Here is a 19,440-nt window from a genome sequence, read left to right as displayed (position 1 = left end):
CACATCAATTCCACATTGGGGAAACGAAACGTCATATCTCTGATCATGTCCGCGAGTACAAGTCAGATCTGAAACACGGCAAAATTGAGTCTTCCGCTGTTGCCGAGCATTGCTACAACGCTGTGGGTTCTCATGAGATGGTCTTTTCCGAGACCAAGGTGCTCTGCAAACCTTCTGGCTACCATCAAAGATTTGTGCACGAAGCCATCCAGATATACAAACACAGACATAACTTCAACCGTGATAATGGGTACAAACTGAGTAATAATTGGAAAGATGTCATTGACCATGTAAAAAAGATTTAACTACACATATTTGTGTAGGGGTGTTAGAGAGAGAGCCGTTATGCATGGCAGCTTATGGGAAACAAACACAGTGGGCGGGGCTACGTGAGTGCACGGGGGGGGGTGCTCTCAACGACGTCCACACCAGGCAGCCCGGGGCCCCACCCCTCAGCGGGGGTGGAGTATAAAGGGGGATGTGTCAGAGGGCTCGGGGCAGAATGTTAAAGCTAAACCAGTGAAGACCGAAGATCGTCTAGCTAGAGCCCTGGACTCCCCTGGGACGCCGCCCTTGTCAGGGCCGCGCAGGACCGAGCCAGCGGCGTGGTCCCGAGAACCAGAGCTAGTGCTCTGGGACTCCGGGTACCGTAGCCCGACTTACCAGTGTCGGGCCAGACAGCCTCCCCTAGCCCATTAGTGGAGGACTAGGAGGTAGGTCAGAGATAGCTAGCAGTGTATTCCCAGCTAGCCGGGTGAGGGGGCCGATACCCCCTCTAGTATTGTATGTCCACAGTTGTGACTACTTGTACGGAATAAATACGTGTGCCTCACCAACGGTGTCCAAGAGTCATCAACGGTACTTCATCTGGTGTCAGAACAACTACGAACATGGACACGCGCCGGACAGCTCGAGCCGGAGTACCGCAGGTGGAGGACACCGCTGAAATTGTCGAGCCCGAGACGGCTCAACAAGACATCGTGCAGCCGGGGCCAGACGCATTCTTACCGGGGCATCAGGATGAAGAGGAGCCGCCATCAGAAGGGCTGAGGCTGGCTCACGCGAGGCTGGCGGAGCTGCTTTACGCCGCTGCCGCCACACTCGAACACATCACGCGGCTGGGGGCTGGTGGACCACCACGGGGCGAGGAGAACCGACGTCCGATGCGCCTTCCCGCCATCTCAACGGATTCAAACTTTGAATCTCCCGCCATCGCCGCAGCAGCTGCTGAGGGCGTGGCCGGCCTGAACCTCGGGTCCAACATCGCTCTTGCTGGGGCTGCCGCGTCACCGCCAGCGGAGGGAGCGTCATCATGGCTGCGACAGGCGATACCATCTGCCGTTCGCGCCGAAGCACAGCCGAGTTACGGGGACAGCAGCCTGCGAGCTTCCATGGCGACCGCTGCACTGCACCAACGGCTGCCTCCGCTCAAAGAGTTTGTTGGCGCGGAGGGCGACTGGGGCGGCTTCCAGCGACGCTTCCTCGCCCACCAAGAAATGGCATGGTGGTCGGATGCTGAGGCTCTCTGCGTGCTGCCGGCGCTCCTCGACAGCGACGCACTCGCCGCTCTTACATCGGCGCCGAGGGAGAAGCGCTCCATGCTACAGATGGCGCTGCAGTTGCTGGCCGGGGTCTACGGACCTTCAGCGGAATGCAGGCAGCAGTTTTACGATCGCCAGCGGGGTGCAAAGGAGTCGCCCCTGGCGTACAGGATGAGTCTCCTGGCACTGGCGAAGACGGCCTTCCCTCGAATGGACGACGACGGCGTGGACGCCATGGTCACAGAAAAAATCCTCCTGCTGGCAGACGACCTGGACATTGCCGTCGTTGCACAGGAGGACACGGAGATGAGTTCCCTCCAGGCTGCGCGGCTCCTCCACGCCAACCTGCTGTCACAGCGTCGGAAAGCCAGCAGGGCAGCGGCCGGGCGTGCGGTGGCTGCAGCCACCCTCCCGGCGGAGGAGGTTTACGCCGTCGACCGTCGACGGCAGCAGGGGACGGGAGCACGGTCGGGCCGGGATGGGTCGAGCCGCTTCGACCGTCCGTCATCGCCGCCGGCGCTCCCGCGTTGCTTCAACTGCGGCGTCCGGGGCCATGTCGCCTCGGGGTGCCGCTCTCCTCGGCAGCGCGGGACGACGCCTCGACAGGACGCCGGCCCTCCTCCTCCCAAGCTCCATCAACATAATCCGGCGAGTCGCGGCACCCCTCATGTTTGGCCCAAGCACACACTCGTCACACACTCGCACACCGCAACGAACGGGGGGCCGACATTGCGCTGCGACGGGCCAACACGCACCACTATGGGGACTCAAATCGAACCCAGGCAGTGGTCCATGTTGGCCCATCGCGTTGTGGCCGCGTCGTCGGGGTCGTCGGCCGTGGTGGGACACATTGACGGGGTGGAGGTACGCATCCTGGTCGATACGGGGGCATCGGCGACCATCATTTCCGAACTCATTTACAATATTCTACCTGTCCAGAGCCGTCCTTTACTGCCGGTTAACGTCCCATTCTATGCTGCTAACGGGGGCTCTCTTGGCATCATTGGACAGATTCGAGCGCAAATTTGTATCGGGGATATCAAATTGTCGGGCCCAATTTTTGTTTCCTCCTCGCTGGCGGTTCCGTGCCTGCTGGGGACGGACTTCTTGGGCAAAATGCCCATTCGTATTTTAATAGACCAGGGATGCATTGAGCTCCTGTCGGGACGACGCATGGCGTTCCTGCTTTCCCCTACTGCGGCTCGGACGGCGTTCGTAACAGTACCAGCGTTCGTCGTTAAAACAGTTCGTGTGCCGCCGGGAGCTCAAATGTTGGTGCCTCTAAAACTTCGTCGGCCCTTCGCTGAGGGCATTGGGGACCAGGGAATTCTGCTGGGACCATCTAGGGCCGGGGTTAGTGGACCTCATTTGATTCCGGCCCAGACCGTCGTAAGAGGGGACGGGGACCCTTTCATCACGGTCCTCAATGTGGGGTCGCAGACAGTGGTAGTTCCTCAAGGGACGGTGCTTGCTCACGCGACGCCGGTGCCCTGCGAGGAACCTGTTGCGAATCACGTCGGCACTGCTCCCCGGCCGCACCCACATTCGGACAGCGATGGAGGGTGGCTCGATGCGCATTGTGCGGGATCGACGGACCTGTCAAATTCAGAGCGCCAACAGCTATGAACGCTACTGCGGGAATTTTCCGACGTTTTCAGTCGGGACAAATACGATTTGGGTTGCACTCATCTGCTGCGTCACCATATTGACACGGGTGACAGCGCGCCAATACGCCAGAATCCGTTTCGGTTAAGTCCCGCCGAAAAGGACCATGTCAAATCGGCTATTGATGACATGTTAGCCGCCGACATCATTTCTCCTTCCACCAGCCCTTGGGGAGCGCCGATCGTCCTGGTTAAAAAGCAGGACGGCTCGTTGCGGTTTTGCGTTGATTTTCGGCGCCTTAACAAAATTTCGGTTGCCGACGCATACCCGCTCCCACGGATGGACGAATCGCTGGACGCCTTGGCGGGAGCGCGATTCTTCTACACACTGGATTTACTTTCGGGATTCTGGCAGCTTCCTCTGGACGATGATTCAAAGCCTAAAACTGCTTTCCGTACACCGCACGGCCTGTTCCAATTCAACCGGTTGCCGATGGGCTTACACTCAGCGCCGGCAACTTTCCAGCGTTTGATGGAATTGGTTTTGGCTGGATTGCAATGGGAGTCGTGCCTGATTTATTTGGATGACGTTATCGTCTTTAGTAAAACTTTTGACGAACATCTCCAGAGGTTGCGGGTGGTTTTCCTAAAGATGCGGGCTGCTAATTTGAAATTCAAACCCCAAAAATGTCATTTGTTACGCGATTCGGTGCGTTATTTGGGGCACATCGTGGGACGCTCAGGTATTGCTACCGATCCCGCCAAAACGCAGTGTGTCAGCTCCTGGCCGACTCCCACCTCGGTGGGAAAGGTCAGGAGTTTCATTGGCTTCGCGTCGTATTACCGACGGTTCGTCGCTGATTTTGCGACGATTGCCAAACCCCTACACGCTTTAACATCAAAAGGGGTTCAGTTCCACTGGGGTCAGGAGGAGGAGGCTGCTTTCTGCTCCCTTCGGGACGCCCTGGTAAAAGCTCCTCCCTTAATTTACCCCGATTTTTCGGAATCATTTTTGCGCGACACCGATGCGAGCAACACGGGTATTGGAGGCGTGCTTTCCCAGGTGGTTGACGGCGTGGAACGGGTGGTTGCGTACGGCAGTCGGGTGTTGTCTCCAGCGGAGCAAAGATATTGTGTCACCCGTAGGGAACTGTTGGCAATTGTCTATTTCATCCAACAGTATCGCCCATATCTGTACGGTCGGCATTTCACCGTCCGCACAGATCATGCGGCACTGCAGTACGCCCTGCGAGTTCAACAGCCATCGGGACAATTGTCCCGATGGTTGGAGATCCTCCAGGATTTTGATTTCGAAACCACCTACTGTAAGGGCGTTCGCCACACCAACGCGGACGCTCTGTCGCGCATGCCAACCACCTCCGAATGTGCATGCCTCCTGGGGTCGGGACGTTGCAAGCCAGCAGGGGACATGCCGGTTCCGGTCCTGGCGGCCGCCGCTGACGACGAAACATTGCTTCCAAATTCTATCGCACAACAGGGAAAAGATTCCCTGCTGGGTTTGCCTGTTAATGAATGGGGGCGCCTCCAGATGGAGGATACCTCCCTCCTCGCGTCGCGTCGTCGCGCCGGGGAGGCGGGGCGGGGGACGGGTGATGCCGACGCATGGGAAATGGACGCGGGGTTGCTGATGCATTGGGACGGGAAATCCCATCGACACCGGCTGGTGGTCCCTTCTGGGTTACGGGGTAGGGTGGTGTGGGCTGCTCATGAGCGCCTCCTCCACCTGGGTACCCAAAAGACCCTCGCCTTGCTCCAGCTTGATTTTTTTTGGCCAGGCATGACGAGGGATGTCGCAGATCTGTTGGCATCATGCCCTCAGTGTGCGCAGCGAAAACCACCAGCACGGGAGTCAAACCTGCCTTTGTAGTCTATCAGAGTCTCCAGAGTGAACGAACTTGTCGTGCTGGATATTCTGGGGCCATTTCCCGCCACCCCTAGGGGCAATAGATATTTGTTGACCGGGGTGGAATACTTTACGCGCTGGCCTATGGCCTGGCCCCTGGCCAACCAGTCGGCAGCAGCCATCGTGGAGGCCTTTGTCCAAGGTTACATCATGGACAATGGTGCTCCGGAGCGGCTGCTGACCGACCAGGGAAAAAAATTTTCCGGCAAACTCCTCCAACAGGTCTGTGAGCTCCTGGGAACGAAAAAAAATTGTACCTCTCCCTATCACCCGCAAACTGACGGGATGGTCGAGCGTCTGCATCGAACCATCACGTCTATGTTGTCGCAGCAGGTTTCGGACTCACAGACCGATTGGGACTTGCAAATTCAAGGGGTCCTGACAGCATACAGATTGGCCCCCCATGCTGCGACGGGATTTTCACCCTTCTTCCTCATGTATGGCCGCGAACCCGACCCACCTGTTCGGGCACAGCTGCAGATCCCCGCGCCGCTGGGAAAAACTAAATTGGCTGACCATGTTAAATTTAACCTTGCGAAATTGACTGAGGCACGGGATGCTGCCATGCTGAATTCCGACAGGCGTCAGAAAGCGAATGAGCGCCTCAGACTGGGTCGCGCGCACGTGCTACAGTGGAAGCCGGGGGACAGGGCATGGCTGCACTGTCCCCCAGGTACCACTCGCGACCTCCTCAAAACTGGTGCGGCCGTGGCGGGGCCCCGTCGAGGTGGTCGAGGTTTTGCGGCCTCAGTGCATTCGCATCAAATGGGGGAAGCGCCGGTGGTTTGTGCACCCCTCTAGGCTGAAACCCTTCGTTGCGGTGCGAGGCCCCACTCCACACACGCGTGGCCAAACATGTGGGGGGTCGGCCGACTCAAAGGGTCCGTCTCTGCTGCTCTCGCCTGACGTGTTGCCGGCTGTCCCGCCCCCAGGTGCACCAGGAATGACGGGCTCCCGCCCAACAACCCCTACGGGGGATGCCGAGGGTCTCGCGACATCAAGCGCAGACTCACTTCGAAATGGACAGCTGCCACCGGATGGTCCGCCATCCGGGGTTGCCCCGTGTGACGGGCCTGCGGCAAGGACGCGCGCAAGAATGCGCAGACTCTTGTGATGCACAAAAAGAAGAATTTTTATTTTATTTTTTATTTTCACGTGTATGGTTACTGTGCGCTGCGTCGGTGGTGTGCTCCTGGCACATTGTGTTGTGTTGTGTGTTGGGGGTTCCTTGCGATTTGTATATACGTTGCTTTTACGGAATTCGTATTTATTCGGGAGGGGGGGGGGGTGCGTCGGGTTGTTTTCCCTTCGGGGTTTTCTGGTTGTTGTTGTTGTTCTCTTCGCGTTATGTTGAAAAATAGTGAGGCACACGCGCGGTCAGGGGGTAAATGCGCTTTAATTGTCGTTTTTTTTGTATGTTGGCAGCCGGGACGGCTGCAAGCTATGCGGGGGGGGGGGGGGGGGGGGTGATGTAGGGGTGTTAGAGAGAGAGCCGTTATGCATGGCAGCTTATGGGAAACAAACACAGTGGGCGGGGCTACGTGAGTGCACGGGGGGGGTGCTCTCAACGACGTCCGCACCAGGCAGCCCGGGGCCCCACCCCTCAGCGGGGGTGGAGTATAAAGGGGGATGTGTCAGAGGGCTCGGGGCAGAATGTTAAAGCTAAACCAGTGAAGACCGAAGATCGTCTAGCTAGAGCCCTGGACTCCCCTGGGACGCCGCCCTTGTCAGGGCCGCGCAGGACCGAGCCAGCGGCGTGGTCCCGAGAACCAGAGCTAGTGCTCTGGGACTCCGGGTACCGTAGCCCGACTTACCAGTGTCGGGCCAGACAGCCTCCCCTAGCCCGTTAGTGGAGGACTAGGAGGTAGGTCAGAGATAGCTAGCAGTGTATTCCCAGCTAGCCGGGTGAGGGGGCCGATACCCCCTCTAGTATTGTATGTCCACAGTTGTGACTACTTGTACGGAATAAATATGTGTGCCTCACCAACGGTGTCCAAGAGTCATCAACGGTACTTCATATGTCCACAGTTGTGACTACTTGTACGGAATAAATACGTGTGCCTCACCAACGGTGTCCAAGAGTCATCAACGGTACTTCATTTGTACCATCTTATCTGACAGGTACTATTCTACTTTACCGAGTGTTGACATCCCCAGCGTTTACCAGTATTGCTTACTTTTATGCTTATTATCAGCTTACACCGGCCACAACCATGAGCCGATGTGCACCATTGTTCTCTTTTAGCCCCGCTCCCGAGGACCACCATAAGGCCATACCCCTGGCTACCCCATTCAGACAAGCCCCTCCCCCTCCCCTCCTCCCCTTAACTTGTATTTAAGGGCTTGCCTCTTGGATTTTTTCCTCACTTAATACAGTAAATTCAGCTGTGACGGTCCCACCTGATGACGGAGACTTGTGTTGTCTCCGAAACGTCGTGATTTAATATTTTATTTCTATTATTATTTCTATTATTTTTATTATATTATTTATTTCGGTAAAGTCATGTAGGTGAAAAATAAAAATAAATAAAAATAAAATCACGACGTTTCGGGCGCAACACAAGCGTCCGTCATCAGGTGGGGACAACCACAGCAAGAAACAATTGCTGAAGTAGGCAAAAGAGCTGATTGTAACAAGGGATTATATAGATGGAGGGGAGGAACCAAGGGGAGTGTGGGGGCGGGGTGTGAGTCAGAGGAGAGTGGCAAACAACATGATCCAAATAATGAGAGGGTGGGTCAGAGGGGAGTGGAAAGCTGCAGGCTCGAAACAATGCATGGCAAATTTCCAAGTGATAGGAGTGAGCAGGGTTGGGAGTAATAAACTGGAGATGCGGATATGAAAGCAAACTATAAAGCAGCTAAGGTTTAACTTGGTTAATAACATCCTTCCAATGATTGCTCAATTTTGTATCCATCTTCTCGGTTGAAGTTATGTCTATGTTTGTATATTTGAATGGCTTCATGAACGAACCTTTGATAGTAGCCAGACGGTTTGCAGAGCACCTTGGTATCGGAAAAAAACAATATCATGAGAACCCACAGCGTTATAACAATGATCAGCAACGGCGGAGGAATTAGTTCTGCCGTGTTTCAGATCTGACTTGTGCTCTGACTAAGTTGCATCTGTGGTGAATGTTACATTGGCGATACGAAACGTCATGTCTCTGACCGTATCCGCGAGCACAAGTCAGATCTGAAACACGGCAGAACTAATTCCTCCGCCATTGCTGATCATTGTTCAAAACCATCACTTTATCCTACATTGCGGGGATCACAAAAAATATCTCCAAAATCTTGAATAAACACAAGATCCAGGTCCGATTCAACACAGTACATAAAATCCGTGATCTGGTCCCGTCTGTAAAAGATGTGATTCCCGACATACGTTTACAAACTAAGTTGCCTCTGTGGTAGCAGTTACATTGGAAAAACCAAACGACATGTCTCGGACCGCATCCGTGAACACAAAGCAGACCTAAAACACGGTAGGACCAACACCTCGGCCGTGGCAGACCACTGTTATAATTCAGTGGGCTCACATGACATTGACTTTTCCAAGACAGAGGTTCTCTGCAAGCCATCTGGCTACCATGAGAGATTCGTTCATGAGGCTATCCACATATACAAACACAGAGACAATTTCAACCGAGAAGATAGATTTTGGCTTAGCAATCATTGAAAGGATTTGATACACCATTTCGGGTCTTAATTCATTGTGTTCACGCTAATGGTGACTTTGAGACTGCATTCCATCATCTTCCGCTCTCCCCTCCTCCGTTCCGAGCATAGATGGACTCGTCCACCGCCAGTTGCTGTCCGTGGTGCTAACGTTAAAAAACTGCCACTTTTTTCAAAATTTCTTGCTGTGGTTTTCACACCTGATGATAATTTATTGCTTGTGTTGCAATCGAAACGTCGTGAGAATTTTATTTATATTATGTTATTGTTTTCCCTTCTACGTGACTTTACCGAAAGTATCAAGAATATGAATCCCTACAGTCGCGAAAGCTTTAAATCGAAACGACATGTCTCGGACCGTGTGCACGAACACAAAGCAGATTTGAAACACGGCAGAACCAATACCTCTGCAGTGGCTGATCATTGTTATAACGCAGTGGGCTCGCACGATATTGTTTTTTCTGAGACCAAGGTACTCTGCAAACCTTCGGGCTACCATCAAAGATGTGTCCATGAAGCCGTCCAGATATATAAACAGACAATTTCAACGAGAAGATGGGTATAAGCTGAGTAATCATTGGAAGGACGCTATTAACCAAGCAAAGTCGTAACTTGCTGTGGTGCTTCCATTCTTCCCTGCCGTTTGGCTGTTATCGCCGACTCTTTGAGTTGCTTTGCCCTGTTAGGTGCCTCTGCATTAACGGGCTGGGGTCTCACTAACATGGCCACCTCTGCTCCCTTAGCCTCGTTGCATCGATTTTTCTGGCTGTGTGATGGGCTTTGCGTCTCACTGGCGCGACCACCGTTGTAGTAGTTCTCTTGTGTGGACACACTTGCCTCACTGCGCAGTTGGCAGCACCTCAGCGTGTGTTGCACATAGACATGACATTAACTTGCTAATCCCCCTAATCTCCCTGCCTAATCTCTCCCATCAACATAGTGCTAATTTCCCATTAACACTGCTGTTGTGCGCATATGCGGGAGCGATACTCTTATGCGGCAATGGAGGCTCATTTCATGCTAATCTTTCTCCCTAATCTCTCTCTCCATAATCTCCCCCATTAACACAACTGACGTGCTTGCGTCCGGGGATGGAATTCCTTTCCATCTCAGACCCCGCTTGCTTGCCCATCGCCACATAAAGAACCTCTTGTTGTAACAGCTCTCTCGCTGGTTCAGCAGTTCCACAGTTGGATTATTTTGTGTTGCAATCGAAACGTCGTGATATATTTTATTGTTTTATTTTATTATTTCTACCTACGTGACTTTACTGAAAGAACCAAAGAGTAGCAATAGGATGTTAAAATATCTTATGATCACGGAAGTCGAATATACGTTAAGATCAGAAACATCGTCAGAAAATCCGACAAGAAGTTATAATTATTCTTTGGTGGTTTGTAAATGACAGGTAATTTAAGCTGAGAGAGAAAGGGTAGTTTAAGTGGAAGGTGGTTGAACATGGAGGAATTGGAACAGTTAATCCTACTCAATTTAAAGCCAGATTTGGCAATGACTGCAGCACTGCCATCCCGACTCCTGGGATGAGTACATTCAAATGTGTCAACCAGGAGGAATTAACTTGGCAATTTTCATCTGATGAAGAATTCTTCTTTTGGTTCTTTCGGTAAAGTCGAGTAGAAATAAATTAAATTCAATAATAGTAGAATACGACGTTTCGATTGCTACACAAGCAACCATCATCAGGTACAAATGAATGAGAACAAACATAGTAAACTTGGAAATATAATGCAATACAACACAGTACGGCTAAAACAACAGTCAACACCCCACCTGGTTGATTACGTTCTTCCAAAGATTGCTAAATTTGAGAGAGAGACAAAACATAGACACGGACATAGGCACAGAGAAAGACAACGTCTCTGTGTCGAGGCCTTAAATAGAGAGAGAGAGGGGGGGTGGGGTAGAGGGGGAGTTGCGTGGAATTTCTGCCCATAGCGGCCAGAGGAAAGAATGGACTAATGAACATGTACAAAACAAGCACGGTAGAAATTTAAAATTATTCATCAGGTACAAATGAATGAGAAAACAAAGTCACGTAGAAGGAAATAAAATAAAATAATTCTAGATTTTTTTATTTTGTAAAAATAAAATAATATTTGTATTTCTTTCTACGTGACTTTACCGAAAGAACCAAAGGGTAATTCCTGCAGTCACGAAAGCTTCGAATCTAGTTTGAACCACCTCTACAGGGAGGGTTTGCCATGCTTGTTTGTATCACACTTAACTTCTAATTTAGCAATCTTTGGAAGAACGTAGTCAACCAGGTCTATGCGTTAACTGTCTGCTAAACGACTCTGTGTTGCATTGCATTACACTTCCTAATTTTGCTAAATTAGTTTTCTACCGTGCTTGTTACGTGCTTATTTATAAGTCCATTCTCTCCTCCGGCCGCTATGGGCAGGAATTTCACACAACGCTCCGTGCTTGTTTGTTTAGAAGTCCAGTGTCCAGCTCTTCCGTCCGCTATGGGCAGTAATTCTACACAACTCCCCCTCTGCCCCCCCCCCCCTCCCTCTTTAAGGCCTCGACATAGAGACGTCGTTTTTCTGTGTGCCTATGTGTGTGTCTCCCTTTGTGTGAGTCTCTCTCTCTCTAATTGTGTGTGTCTGTGTCTCCGTGTCTATGTTTTGTCTCTATCAAATTTAGCAATCTTTGGAAGAACGAAATCAACCAGGTGGGGTGTTGACTGTTGTGTTGGCCGACTCTCTGTGGTGTATTGCATTATATTTCCAAGTTTACTATGTTTTTTTTCTTATTCATTTGTACCTGATGATGGGTGCTTGTGTTGCAATCCAAACGTCGTATTCTATTATGATTTAATTTATTTCTACGTGACTTTACCGAAAGAACCAAAGAGTAATTCCTGCAGTCGCGAAAGCTTCGAATCTAGTCTGATGAAGAATGGCAATGCTCCATGAAGCAGAGAATATCAGTAATTCTCTCATGAAGAATATAATTCATGAAGAGTGTTTTTGTTATTTATGGACCTAATATTTAAAAGTGATCGTTTAATAGCCTTGGATATAGGTTGGGCAGGTGTAGGGTTTTGCTGCTTCTTTAAGTTAGTCTTATTCTGGCTAAAACAGCAGCAGCAGCACCGCATGCTGTTAAGCCTGTTAGCAGGGGCGCCGCCCCACCAAGCAGCTGGAGATGAGAAATAATTTTGTAATCAAAACACTTTTGTATCATTGTTTTGTTTATTTTTGTTAAACGTAATCATTATTTAAACGTGAATTGCCTAATGAAGATAACATTTGAAGTTGTTCGTATGAGAAACTGCTGCAACAGTGTGATGTTGTGCCTCGGGGAGGTCTCGGGGCGGCTGTGAAGGCATCCGAGTGAGAGATATCCCTTCATTCATTGCGATCAGAGGTCGCAAACGGGTTTTGATTCCTTACCCGTACCCGTACCCGGCCGCACCAGGGTCACAAACGGGTACCCGTACCCGGCCGTACCCGTACCCTACCCGATACCCGGCTACCCATACCCGGCCGGGTACGGGTGCCCGTTTGCGACCCTGGTGCGGCCGGGTACGGGTAGACCGTGAGTCACTGGTGAGTAACCGTTTGTCACTCATTTCCCAACGTCTTGTTTCTTCTCATAATTCAAGTTCCTAGAATCAACCCACCCGCGCCTGCAACATGGCTTCATTTTTGCGATTGACTTCGCATTTTAGCCATGCCATTTGAGAACCATTCAGGGCGGTGAAAAAGGCGCTGTAATGGCTAAGTCACAACGCTAGGTTGCACTGTGCAAATATAGCGGGTCTCGGCTTTTGGCAGTGTCAAAGCGGTTGTGTAGTGTGGACTTGGGTGTCATGTGGACAGCATTTGAGTGCTTTGTTGTTTTGTTTCGTATTCTTTATAAATGCATACCGTTGGTATATACGACAGTTATATCACTTTCACTGGAAGGCCAATAACACTACGAGGTTTTTCTTAATTAGAACACCATATTTTCAGAGGTCACTCACAATAGTCCCCACCTAGTGGAACTGTCACGAGCCGCCACTGCCTGTTCGGCCAGTCAGCGCAGCTAATAGACCTGGCCACAATGCGATTGAGCAGCCCGGTGCGAAATGCTGTAGGCCCCCATATAGATGATCTTCTAGAGCAGTGGTTCTTAACCTGGGTTCGATCGAACCCCAGGGGTTCGGTGAGTCAGTCTCAGGGGTTCGGCGGAGGTTAAGACACACACCCGACTCATATGATTCGTGATGACACGTCCGGCTTGGCCATCATTGGCTGCAAGTGATCACGCTACATCGCTTGGCCTATCTGTGCTGCAGGGAATTTGGTAAGCTCGGTAGTCAACTTGTGACTGTCGTGATGGTACGTCGTGTGATTTCTTTCTTAATATTTTAATCCCTTCATACTGTGTCGAGCAAAAAAAGAAAGTGGTCGGACGAATATGTACAATATGGATTCACATGTATAACGGAACGTGATGGGAGTCAGCGTCATAACTGCATGATTTGCAATGCCAAGTTGAGCAATTCTAGTCTAGCACCGGCAAAACTAAGGGAACACTTTCTTAAGCTGCATGGAGATGGGGAATACAAGAACACAACGCTCGCTGAATTCTTGGTGAAGAGAGCCAGATTCGATGAAAAGGCTACTCTGCCTGTTCTCGGCTTTGTACCCATTAACAAACCGATCCTCACAGCATCGTACGAAGTTGCTTACCTGATCGCAAAGCAGGGCAAACCACACACCATTGGTGAAACACTCATAAAACCAGCTGTGTTGAAGATGGCGAAAATCATGCTGGGAAAAGCGGCTGAAGTTAAGTTATCCCAAATTCCTCTTTCAAATGACACCATCAGCGACAGAATAGAGGACATGAGCAAAGACATCTTGGCTCAAGTAGTTGCAGATCTGATTTCAAGCCCGGCAAAATTCAGCCTCCAACTCGACGAGACCACAGACGTTTCCAATCTAAGCCAGCTTGCTGTATTCGTGCGCTATGTGAAAGACGACGTGATAAAGGAAGATGTTTTATTTTGTAAGCCTCTTACAACAACAACTAAGGCAGCCGATGTGAAAAAACTTGTGGATGACTTCTTCAAAGACAACACTCTTTCGTGGGATATAATTTCCGTAGTTTGTTCGGACGGAGCTCCAGTCATGCTGGGAAGAAAGTCTGGTTTTGGTGCGCTAGTGAAAGCCGATGCACCACACATCATTGTTACGCATTGTATTCTGCACAGGCATGCGTTGGCAACAAAAACCTTGCCTCCAAAACTGACAGAAGTATTAAAAATTGTAGTGGAATGCGTGAACTATGTGCGAATTAGTGGTGTGAGGCACCGCATCTTCAGTGAGCTGTGTAAAGAAATGGGCCCTGAATTCGAGGTACTTCTGTGCCATTATAACGTTCGTTGGTTATCCCGGGGACAGGTGCTGAATCGTGTTTTTGTCATGCGTGTGGAATTAGCCCTGTTTTTGCAAGAGCACCAACATTGGCATGCAGATTGCTTCAAAAATTCTAAGTTCATTCTCATTTAAGCGTACATGGCTGATATCTTCGCAGATGCAGGGCGGTGGAGTCAACATCATTGAAGCGGAAGAAAACCTGAATGCTTTTCAAAAAAAGCTACCGTTATGGAAACGACGAACAGAGAACGATAACTTCGCAAACTTTCCCCTGCTGGACGACTAAGTAAGTAAGATTGAAGATGTATCTGGAATCGGAGACATTTCTGTACCCGCGGAACTGAAGCAAGCAATTGCCACGCACTTAGATGAGCTTGCAAAGTCTCTGGACGGATACTTCCCTACAAGAGAGTCATATCCAGCATGGGTGAGACAGCCGTTCACGCTTAGTGTTGAGACAGCAGATGTCAATGATGAATACCTCGACGAAATCATTGAAATTCAGCAGAGCCAGGTTCAACAGCAACTCTTCAGAACAACAACGCTCTCAACGTTTTGGTGTCAACAAATTGTAACGTACCCTGTTATTGCTAAGAAAGCCCTGGAGATTTTCATACCGTTTGTTACAACATATCTTTGCGAGCAATCATTTTCGAGGATGCTGGACATAAAAACGAAGAAAAGAAACAGACTTTGTTGCGAAAATGACATGAGAGTGGCACTTGCCAAGGTGAAGCCGCGCATTTCTGAACTGGTCTCTGAAAGGCAACAGCAGAAGTCACACTGATTTGCAGTAAGTATTCATTATTATGTTTTTGTTTTTGTGTGAAAATCATGTTTTGCTGGTTCTCTTCTTTGAACACAGTGATGTTGATGCACGGTTCATTTTGTGCACCAGTAAAACATATACCTATATTTTGAATTTGAAAAAATCACATTTTATTTTGCCAATTAAGAAGGGTTCGGTGAATGCGCATATGAAACTCGTGGGGTTCAGTACCTCCAACAAGGTTAAGAACCACTGTTCTAGAGTCAGCATTGACTTTCTAGTAGCCACATCAATGGTTGATCCAAAGCAAAAGTAACTCGGGGGCAGCAAATCCCAAAGGGATCCTGGTGAGATGCATCGGCAAGGTGAGACGGACCCACCAGGTCAGCGTCTAGACGCCACTTTCAGCGGCGCACAGTGGAGAACTACGTCGAGCCATGCACAAGTGGGAGGCAGGGGAACAACACCTCGAGGACGTGCCCCACTGTACGAGCAGGCTGTGCTGTGCAGGCACAGACCGTACTGGTAGAAGGGGGGATGGGGGGGAGTTGAGCAGGAAGAATTGTCTGCTCAGACAACCGCAATACAATCCCGAAAAGGTACGTCATTCAACACTATTTGGCCTTATGCAAAGAAAATATATATCTAATATTAATCACCTAACTTTACTGCATGCAAAGTTATACAATACAATCCATTATTTTACTTGAATTTGTATTACCACAACATAAAAAATTATACCTCATCTATTTATTATACCATTTATATTTTCTGCAAGTGGCAATTTCCCATGCAATCATTCATTATTGAAGCCACTGATTTTAGCATGTTATAGAGGAATGAGATTCTTGTCAGACAACAGGCATGTCGCAAGTAGTAAAATTAACATCAATTGTGATAATCAGACATGTATTGGGAAGCACAGGTCTCAGCGAGCCTTTTCTCTTTTCCTTGTCTGTCGCTGGCGATCCTGAACCAATTCATGACCTGATTTTTAAAATCGGTGGCATTGGTAGACTTTGTAAACGTGTGCTTCTTCACGGCTCCTGGAAATGTGAAAAACAGACCTTTCTTAGCCGACTTCCCACGTATATGTACAGTTAAATTTTCAATTGCACACTCAGCTCCAATATTGCTGTAGTCTTCCAAAGCTCGTGATGCTTTAGGGTTAAAAAAACACCGCTTAAACATGACAAATCTTACCCGCTTTAGTTCACACATCAATCCAATGATTATAGCTTTTTCAAATGTTCGTTATGAACTCGACAAATTTCGTTAATCTCAGGACCAACTGTTTATATTATCATTAAATGTTTACTTAATATCCTTATATATGTTCACTTTTCAGATGTGTATTATTTGGGTCTTTCAGTAAAGTCACGTAGATAGATTCAAAGAAAATAACAAGAAACTACGACATTTCAATCGCAACACAAGCGGTCGTCATCACATATGACACATTAGGTCGTCATCAGATGATGACGACCTGAAGACGGCCGCTTGTGTTGCGATCGAAACGTAGTTTTCTGTTATTTTCTTTGAACCTCAGTCACGAAAGCTTTAAGTCAAGATTTTTCGGATGTGGTTAGGATCTTTATAATTTCAAACAACGACACGATGCTTGGAGAATGAAGTTACCAGCAAAAGTGCATTGTATGACACATTAGGAGAAATCACGTGTCAAAGTCAACACTGGTTTTTTTTTCTAAGCTATGTTGCCTGAATGGATATCATCTTTTCTATATAAAAATTCAAAATTGTGGGTTTGTGTGTGGTCGCGCACTTGGCTCTCCAACGGTGGGGTTTATGTAAAAAAAGATAATAGCCAGGCACCACGCCGAAAGCCCCGCGGTCAGCAAGCGCTATTACTTTTTCACATCCGTCAACTTTAAATTAGTTTAACGATTTACTGCGATTTTTGTGCGCATGACGCATGCACGACCATACCAACTCACGCGCCTTTGGTGGGGAGGATGACCCATTCAAAGTCACACGCCTTCCGTGGGCATGAGGGTCGCGTTAAAAATCCTACTGTAATCATCACAGTATGTAATGCTGTAATCATAGCAGGTACCACCACACGGGACTAGGCCTCGCCATGCTACTCTGTCAGGTGAGTACTTTGTGCTATAGAGTCGATAAATACTGCTATAGCGTCAGCGTGAGCTACTTTAGTGATAGCAGGTATCACCACAGTCGGTATGCACTGCTGTAATCATAGCAGGTGCCACCACAGTATGCACTGCTGTAATCATAGCAGGTACCACCACAGTATGCATTGCTGTAATCATAGCAAGTACCACCACAGTATGCACTGCTGTCATCATAGCAGGTGCCACCACAGTCAGTACGCACTGCTGTTACATTTTTAAGAGTAGTTTTGAAATATTTTTAAGACCCGGGCAACGCCGGGTACTTCCTGCTAGTACATAATAAATCAAATTATTTTAGACCCCTTTTTTCAACCACTGCTGGATGAAGTGAAGACCATCCATACTTGTGTTGATCACGGGGGTTGTTAAACTATATAGTTCAACACACTAATCTGTGCGCAGTTGGTATCACTCACCACTGATTTTGGCCATTTCCGATATAGACCTCAAATCATTAAGTTCATCGTGCAGTATGCTAACCACTGCGTCATTATTTCACCTTCATAAAAAATGACAACAAACCCCCACAATTCTCATAAAGCTTTAGCGTGCATTCAGATGTCGTAATTATCTGCTTAATTTTGCCATTGTTTTTAGTATAATAAGTAGCATTTATTACTGTTTTTCCCGAGCTTCTTCAACTAAAATTATCTATATTCATGGAACTCTTTTTTGAGAGTAATTACTTTTCGATGTTATTCATGGCATTTTTCCTTGAGTGAGCTTGTCCAGGGTAATGTAAGGGGAGAGCCAATGAGAGAATACATCCTTGGAAAATTCACACGCCTACTTTTATTCCCTCCTCTGCACGTGTTTAAAATCGCGCTCGCAATGAACTATGAGGAAGTTGTGCTCTGCAGGTACAGATTGCAAATACGTAGCACTGTAGATATCAGACGAGTTCCCCACAGACACATCGAACTCCAAAGGGAAGCGTCCAACTCGTGCTTGCACTGCTGTCTGCCTCCCCTCATCTACTATGGAGGGAGCATCGCTGAACTGGCAGTGGTATTTCCAGTGATGGCACACTCGAGAAAACTGTTGGCTGCAGTGCTTCGATTGCCGCTGAGCATACCAGTAGGCAATCACGACCAGGCTTGACTCAGACATCATCGAATTATTGGCACGAGCATCGCTCAAAAGTAACCAAGACGTTTTAAGGGCATATTCCATAAAGTATGTGTAATAGATTGTTTTGCTTACTGAAAATAATAGTCCGCAGAAGAAGACCCTCGAAAGCGATTTTTTGTTCTCCTCTCCCTTGCCAGTTAAATTTAACTGCAAGATCCTTTGTCATAACAGCACTCATCATATTTCTTACAGTGGTCTTTAAATCAGCACGCCCATATCCGGACAATTTAGAAACCTGAAAATAAAAACAACATGTCTATTTACAGTTTCCAGGAAAAAAAAATATGCAAACACATTTACTACATATGTACATACAGGTATGAGGTATGTAAGATTCTAAATTTGATGGACAAATCAATGTTCTTTGTTTAAAGCCAGGTAAGAGCCTATGCAAAATCTAAGTATTGCCTTAAGAGAAATCTTCTCTCCTACCATTCCAGGGATGAATTTCCTACAAGTATTAAAGACTCATTGAAGTTTCGCTAGGTAATAAAATAATTCAACAATGTTATTATCTTGATTTGAAGCTTTGTGACTGCAGGAATCCATACTCTTTGGTTATTTCGGTAAAGTCACGTAGGTAGAAAAATAAAATAAATTTTATTATGACGTAATTAAAATTTACCAATTTTTTGCCAATGGCATCATCGCGCAATTTGGCTTCAAGAATGTCGACAGCCTCAATAGACGACAGCGGGAGGTGAAACTCTTCTATATCGAGTTTTTCACGTGCCATTGTTTGAGAAAGATGCAATTCATCCAGCAACTGGGTATTGTGTTTCACTTGGAGCTCAATATCACTCAAACTTTTTAATACTTTCTCCTCGAAGGCTGAAATATTTAAAGACACTTATTAGGAGGTCATGCATACATTCACACAGTGACGGATGACTCTGAACTGGTACTGCACCCATCCCCTCCTCTTAATCAGCTGACACTTATCAGTGCGTTGAATTTTGGTCAAAGCATTAATTGATTGATACTTTTAAAGGGTGCATATATCCAACAGTGGATTGACAAGCAGCTGTAGGTTTTTAATGCTATACATAGTGTAGTCCTCTAAACCCTATATTAACATGCAGGCACTCTGGAAGGACGATGGACACAGTTATTTTTGTATGTTTAATAAAAATAAATGTACATGTTAAAACATTCAAGTATGTACATTAAACGATGACCGTCATAATCGACATGTATATGATTTTGGTACTGTCTTGTGAACCTTTGCCATTTAACACTTT

The sequence above is a fragment of the Lampetra fluviatilis genome, chromosome 31, assembly GCF_964198595.1.
Source record: "Lampetra fluviatilis chromosome 31, kcLamFluv1.1, whole genome shotgun sequence".
Classification (NCBI taxonomy): domain Eukaryota; kingdom Metazoa; phylum Chordata; class Hyperoartia; order Petromyzontiformes; family Petromyzontidae; genus Lampetra; species Lampetra fluviatilis.
The sequence above is the reverse complement of the archived record's forward strand: the minus strand, read 5'-3'. Positions refer to the sequence as shown.